At 38.0% G+C, this 7,804-nt stretch overlaps 1 long non-coding RNA gene across 1 annotated transcript in view; it reads left to right on the forward strand.

Annotated features, from left to right (window-relative positions):
* The first annotated feature begins 313 nt into the window (after positions 1 to 313).
* The window catches only part of LOC110097043, a 15,849-nt gene continuing 8,358 nt past the window's right edge, over positions 314 to 7,804 (forward strand). Inside the window, exon 1 of the long non-coding RNA XR_002303157.2 lies at positions 314 to 574. This is a non-coding gene — a long non-coding RNA (uncharacterized LOC110097043). The remainder of the gene's footprint in view (positions 575 to 7,804) is intronic.

The raw sequence follows: 7,804 nt of genomic DNA on the forward strand, positions 1-7,804 counted from the left end.
GCGAGCCGACGACGATGTATATATTTAATTTGTTAGCTGCCACCGCCTGGTACGCTCTGTAGTTATAAGAGCCGTTATTACGTCCTCTGACCGGATGCAGAAGAACATCCTATTAGTAAAAAAAAAACTCAATACCAAGTCGAGTTTTTTTTGACTACGATGAAATGTTTCAAATAAAAATTCGTAGTTATAAAATGCTACGTCGGCGGCAATGCCGACATCGATGCGATTAATGTACGCTCTGTAGTTATAAAATGCTACGTCGGCGGCAATGCCGACATCGATGCGATTAATATAAGAACAAACTGTCGCTTAACTTGGCCCCGCGAGCACGAAACCTGCTAATTTTTTCAATGGTACAAGACACCCCAGCCGGCTCCGAGCTCTCTCCAGAAAAAAACAATAACTTGAACAACGAAACAGAAGATTTCTTCTTTTACTCTCCCGCGCCTTCGCTTGGGAAGCTGTCCATCGCCATCTAGAAGTTAAGATAGAAGAATCTCCCCTCATCGCGCCCATTCACAAAGGGAGCGAGAGAAGGAAACTGCTCCTCAATTCGTTACCGTGTTTCAAGGTACGTTCCTCTCTCTTTTTTTTAAAAAAAAATTTAAAGAATAAATTTTCTTCACTGAACCCTAATTTATTAACCTGATCCGATCAACGCACAAATCCTTGATCAGTAGAAACTGGATCAAATCGTATTGCACTAAACAACGGCAAATATGGTTTCCGCTCCGTTCATGGATGGGCGAAGAGGCGGGAACTGGAGGACCAAGTTCTTGATACATTTCTTCATAACTTTGTGCTTTGTTGTCTGTTTGGTTTTAATTCGAAAAGTGCATTTTGGATTAATCAAATTCAATTTCAAAAAAGCATAACTATGTGTGTATATGGGTATGACTATCTGAGTCTTTCTTTAGCAAAATAAAAAAAGGTACTCACTATTAGTATGCTTCCATACAAAATTACAATTTAAAGCTGACTTTAAAAAAAAAATCGGCAAATTTATTGTCTTCCCTATGGATATAGTGAAATATCACCTAATGGAACTGAGTGAGAAATGCAAGGTCAAGATCCATTGGTGGTCAGTTGTTCATGGTCTCTTGAAGTAAGCTTATGATAATTGTGTTATCGCCCTCAAAGATCACCCCATTAACTTCCAGCACTACAGGAAATTAATTCAGGCATTTCCGGCAGAATTGTCCGCCGGAAAAGCTTTAATATTTTCAGATAGAAATTCTGCCGGTTATGTGGTAAAAAATTCCTTCGATTCATAATCCACCAGAAATTCTTATTTTTTCTATAGTGCAACATCCACGACCCAATAATTTGGTTGATAGATAGTATTGCCTCTATCTCAACTTGTGAACTATCTCAATAGTGCAATTGGATACCAACAGTTTGAAGAAATTCCCCTTTATCATTACGAATTACATCACCAATGTCAGCTTGATATGAAGATAATAATGTGCCGTCAACATTGATTTTAGTTCAACCAGGAGGGGGAGGGCACCAATGATAAGAGCTAGACAACGGATTGGGTTGAATAGTGCCTCATTGCTCAAAGATAGGGTAAATGTGCGGTTGAGCTAGAGAACCATGCATGACGATGACAAGAATTGTAGGAGTACTATAAGGATGGCCATGATTTTTAGAGTTTCAGGCACACCAAAGTGATAGACGACGTTACAATAGAGTCGAGCTTAGGATATATTGCATGAAGCAATTTGCGTAAGTTGTTGTTGGAGCTTGCTAAAGTTATCAAACGATGGCAGAGTGGATCCTTAGGAGGTTAGAATTTCCAATATTCCAATCCGTATTTGGCACTTGTTTGTAATATGAGTAATATCCTCCATGCAATCACATCCACTACAGGAAAATGGCTCATTACCGGCGGACAGAATCCGCCGCTAATGAGGAAAATTCGACAGAAAAACAAGATTTCCGTTGAATTTCCGGCGAATTTTTTAACAACAGTAATTCGCGCATCGGTAAACCGGTACCAGTGGAGTATTTTTTTCAGAATTGTTTCCGCCGGATTTTCCGGCCAAAAAAAAAAGCGTGCGCCATTTTTTTTTGGGTGGATTGAGGCATTATATCCGCCAATATTTCCGACATAATTTTGCGCCATTATTTTCGGCGAAGCAGCAGTTGCCATGTGCACCGGACAAATGTCGACGAATTCATCCGGCACATAATACGCTGACAATTCTGACGCAAAAATACCCCAAAAATCTCTGTTTTGTCATATCGTCGTTTCCGACGTATTATCAGTCAGAAACCTATAGCAAAATTAAGATATTAGATATTGTTGGAAAATATGTTGAGGGGAAATAGATAGATTTCAATTTTATTTATAAATCGAATGACATTATTTCACATAGGGGAAATACAAAAAGTCAATGAAAAATATAACAACTTCTCGGCGTCTCCCCCGTTTAGGGGAAATACAAAGAGTCTTAGCTTGTCTGTCACGTTAAGAAAGACGTGTACGGTTGGTGTCAGGTGACACCAAGGCCGTGGCCTTCAATCCTACCACTCCAAGAAAGGCGTGTATATATAGGTCTTCAGGGAGGATACTTGTGTCAAAATGCAGTTTGTGCTGGAGATATTTCTAGCGGATTTATCGATTTTCTTGGCATGTGAAAATATAATTTACGTGACCAGACCATCTAAGGCTACCCTCTCACTCTCTCTAATCATATATTTGATAAGAGCTTCTCCAACATTTTCACATGTCTCACCGCATCTTATAGGGTTTTCTCCTGAGTATGAGGGGAATTTTATATCTCACATTGCAAGTCTAACCACATCTTGCAAACATCAACTCCCTCTCAAGTCTCACCACATCTTGTACACAACAACTCCCTCTCAACTCTCACCACATTCATCAATTTTAACCATCCAATTTGAATTCTACTGAAAATATACACCTCAACTCCCTTTCTAGACTCATCAACAAGAAGAATATCATCAACATAAGGCATGCACCATGATACAATCTATTGCTAATGTCTATCAAGAAAATCCATGAAAAAAATAAAATCTTACAGTGGATTTTCGACAAAAGAGCGGCGAACGTCGGCAAACTCAATGGAAGTCCGTTGGGCAATGGATTAGTCTCAGCAGCGGCGGCGTTCGGCTGAGATGACTGATGCGAGCGGAGCGAACCGAAACGTGGAAGGGAGAAAATGATAAGGAAGAGTAGGTAAGGAGGGAAATAGGGCCTTCGCCATTGGATTTACTGACGGATAATATGCCGGAAGTTTTAGCATCGCAATATTCACCTGAAAAATTTTGTCGAGTTTAAGTTGCTCAACGAAATATCTATCGGATCGTCCGCCTGAACTTATCGGCGTATAATACTCCGGGATAAACTGTTGGTCTTATAAATTACGGTGGAAATGACGATGGATAATACGCCGGTAACTAACCGGCAAAGTTTACACCGGACTCGTCGGCGTTATATTACCGTCAAAATATTTGCCGGTTCAACTGCCGTTTTTTCCGATGTATTTACTTATGTCGGAAGATCCGACAGTAATCGAAGGTTTTCTTGTAGTGATCCTCAAGGATATGTATTCGGAGAATCTACCTTTGCTTAATTTCAAGAGTAGAGTTTTTAGCATCATGGAGACAGAGGATGTGCACCATTTGACCACACAACTTTGGGCAAGGGATTGTTTTACATGTAAAGTTGTGATTTAATTACTGAACTGTAGCTGGTACATGATTGTGGAGAATTAGTACCTTAAGTGCCTCCTAAGTTAATCAGCCTGGTGGTATTGTTGACTTGGTTCGAAGACTTATAAAATTGGAAGCAAATAATGGCTTTGTAAAGATGAATGTTGTCTAGTCTTGTGAGGCAATATGATAGACATCAATAATGTAGGATTTGATGCGGACCCATATGCAGTGATGATTGACCTTTATGTGTTTTGTTCATATATGGCAATTTGGGTTGTTGGCGAAAGCTATAACTGAGATGTTATCAAAATATAATAGTGTTGCCATGGGGAGGAGAATATCGCCATGAGAAGGTGGCAAAGCCATATGTGGCCCATTGCTACCATAGAAAGTACATGATATATACTCTGCCTCTATTATAGAATGTGTCACAATTGATTGCTTCTCCATGCACCAAGAGATGAGTTTGGCCTAGAAATGTGTACTATTGTGTGGTAGATTCTTTATCTTGTGGAGCATCACCCCAGTCAGAATTAACATATGCTTCTAGTTGGGAGTAACCCGATGTACATATGGTCAAAGTGAAATGTGTTGATAAAGTTGTGAAGCATTCTCTTAAAGAGTTGAAAAAGAAGGTTGAGAGGATTTTGCATGTTTTGACAAACCCAATTAATTGCAAATGAGATATCAGGTTGAGTAATAGTTAAGTATTATATGGAATAAAACAAGTGGCGATACAATATTGGATAAGCAATTGAAACATCATATTGGTTGTAGTTAGATCATTAATAGAGATTGGAGTTGGAATGACTTTGCAATTTTCCATACCAACACATTGTATATCATGGACATGCCTTAACTATGATAGATGCACCCCATGGGAAGTTTGCTAGGCTTGAAGGCCTAGGAATTAGGAAAGCTAGCCCAAGTTTATCATATTGAAGTGACTATGAATGTTTTTAAGGAGGTCAAATGTGATAGTGGGAGTGTTGGTGATTAATAGAATATCTATGTAGATCAAAATGTAGATGATGTTACGTACTGTTGGGTTTGTAGATCAACAAGGAGGGTTCAATTGTATTAAATTTGAAGTGAGTGATTAGAGATGGGTAGAAAAAGTTTAGAACCACTGTCGAAGGGCTTGCTTAAGTTCATAAATGGCTTTCTTTAGTAGTCATGTGTGATATAGATGCATGGGATTATGAAACCCGAAAGGTTGAGCCATATACACCCTTTCTTAAGGATGATTATGAAGAAGGCATTAGATGCATCTAATTGGAGGATGGGCCATGAGCGCATAAGAGCAATGGTGAGTAGAACCCGAAAAGTTAACATCTTGTCTATTGAACTGAAAGTCTCATTGCAGCTAGGTCAGATGTCTACTTATAACCTTGGGCCATAAGGCCGGCTTTGTAGTGAGCTACAATACCATTGAAGTTATACTTGGTTTTAAAAGTCCACTTACTGTTGAGCAAAATTGGTTGGGAGAGGGGGGAACAACAATCCATGTTCCTTAAGATTGGAATGCCCTAAATTTGAGCAATGTTTCCTTTCATTGGATGGCATTGTTGGCATTAATGATATAGATTAATGGGTCATTGATTTTAATGATGTGGAGAAGGTTGAGAATTCTTTTGTTTTAAGGTATATTGTCGTAGCTCCAGTTTGCATGGGTTGGCAGATGGGGATGGTAGAAAAGGAATTTTGAGGGATGCTAATTGCTGGACATGTGAGAGTGGGGGTGGTCGTACTATCAAAAATGGTGTTATTAGTTACGACAATACTAAGTTGAAGTGAAGGAAGAACATGAATGTGTCTAGAGAGAAGTGTTGGAGAGGTGATGGAATGTGATGAGTTGATTGGGGTGGGTGGGTGCTAATTGGGGCAAGTGTGAGTTGCGGTTGAGCGATTGGGGTGGAGTAATATTGGGCTATGAGGAATGGGAATGATAGGGGAAGTACAATTCATTGAATATTACATGTCATGCGATACACATTTTCTCTGTAATTGTAGAAAGGTACTTATATCCCTATTGATAAGTAGTGTAACAGAGAATAATGCATGGTAGGGAGGTGGGGTTGAGTTTGTTGCCAAATTAGGGATATAACCAGAGAAACTATTGCCATAGATGCAAAGATGCAAGTAGGTGGGAGCTTTATTGTAGAGAGGCTAGTATGGTGATAAGTTATTTGTGGTGCTACATGGAAGATGATTAATGAAATGGTCTGTAGAGAGAAGAGCATCATCCTAAAATCAATGTGGTAGATTAATTCTAAGAAGTAGAGTATGAATGATTTTAATAATATATCAATGTTTACGTTCAGCTAGGGCATTCTAATCATATGCATGGGGATGCATGTATTGGTGAAGAATATCACATTAGGAGAGTAGTGTGCATAGGGTTGAATTGGCATATTTGCCACCATTTTTGGATCAAAGTATTTTGATGGGGCTATTAAATTGTTTGTTTGACCAAATGTTTAAATTGAAACTTGTTTGTTTTTTAAGATAACGATTAAAGTGTTGCTCCTTATGAGTTTAAAGCTAGCACATAAAATTTGAATTAGGAATTTGAAAATATTAACTTGATTAGGCCAAAGAGATGCACTTGAGATTAACCAAAATAGTTCATTCAAAATCCAAGCTGTCGATGTCCTCATCATTCTCCCCAGGTGGGAGAAATCTCGACCCTGTCGAGTGAGTGTCTCTAGAGCTCTCGTACCACTCTAGAAGGTATTGGTCTAGACTCTGCAGCTCCTCTCAGTCAACCCACGTATCTTCCGTCGCCGGGGTCCCTTTCCAGTGGACTAAGTACCTTCGACGTCCGCCTCCTTTCGTGGTAATCAATATTTGTGTTTGATAAAATAGATAGAGTGTTGAAGTTGGGGTTCCCGAGACAACAATGCCATAGATCTATAATGCCTTGAGATGAGAAGAGTGCGAGGGAGGACGGCAGGTATGAAGAGGAGTTGTTGGTTGAGATAGGATCTGATCTTTTTTTATGGAAAGTGCCCTTCAGGCATACTTATTAACGGCGAATGGCGCACCATAGAGCAAAGGTCCATTTGGAGCCATGGCGCATGGCGCGCGCTATTTTGAACATGGCTCAAGCTATATAAAAAATATAAAATAATAAGCATGAATATGAAATATTATTAAAAATGAAAGACAAGCTATCATAATAATAAAAGACAACCATAACATATATAAGTTCGACTAAGTAACATCGAAATATCTCATAATTCAAATATTACAATCTTTTTTTAAAAGATCAAATATGAATTTAATTTACTCTTCTTGGAAATCATCATCATCAGCAAATATTAAAAAAGCTTCATTATCTTCTTCAACATTATCTCCTACTTCATAATCCTCTTCATCACCCTCCTCATCATCATTCTCAATAGCAACATCATGTTTAATTGAAGATTCTTTCTCTTTCCCTTTAGATCTTTTCCGATTATTATAGTTTTTATCATAAACACTAGTAGCTTTAACAACACTTGTCCAAGTTAAATCTTCTTTTCCAGCAATAAAGTCATTTTCTTCATCAGACTTATCATCTAGTTTTTCTGTTAGCCATTCATTTGCATCATCTATCTCAGTCAAAGAAATAGGATCAATGACATCACGATGATTGTTTTATCATAAACACTAGTAGCTTTAACAACACTTGTCCAAGTTAAATCTTCTTTTCCAGCAATAAAGTCATTTTCTTCATCAGACTTATCATCTAGTTTTTCTGTTAGCCATTCATTTGCATCATCTATCTCAGTCAAAGAAATAGGATCAATGACATCACGATGATTGAATCTCTGAATTAGTGCTTTATTATATTTCATATAAACTAAATCCTTTAAAAGACCATGATCCATTTTGCTTCTTCGTTTGCTATGAAGCTGCAATTAAAATATTATTACATTACTATATTATGAACATATATAAAAAATCAACACATATATTGTAAAATACTTACATGTTCAAAAATACTTCAATTGCGTTCGCATCCAGATGAACTACATGTTAAACTTAAGACTTTGATAGCAAAGCTTTGTAAATTGGGAACTCCTTGTCCATATGCCAACCACCAATCAGCTGGAAGAAATGAATTTTTTTT

The sequence above is a fragment of the Dendrobium catenatum genome, unplaced genomic scaffold (genome assembly GCF_001605985.2).
Source record: "Dendrobium catenatum unplaced genomic scaffold, ASM160598v2 fragScaff_scaffold_71, whole genome shotgun sequence".
In the NCBI taxonomy this organism is placed as follows: Eukaryota; Viridiplantae; Streptophyta; class Magnoliopsida; order Asparagales; family Orchidaceae; genus Dendrobium; species Dendrobium catenatum.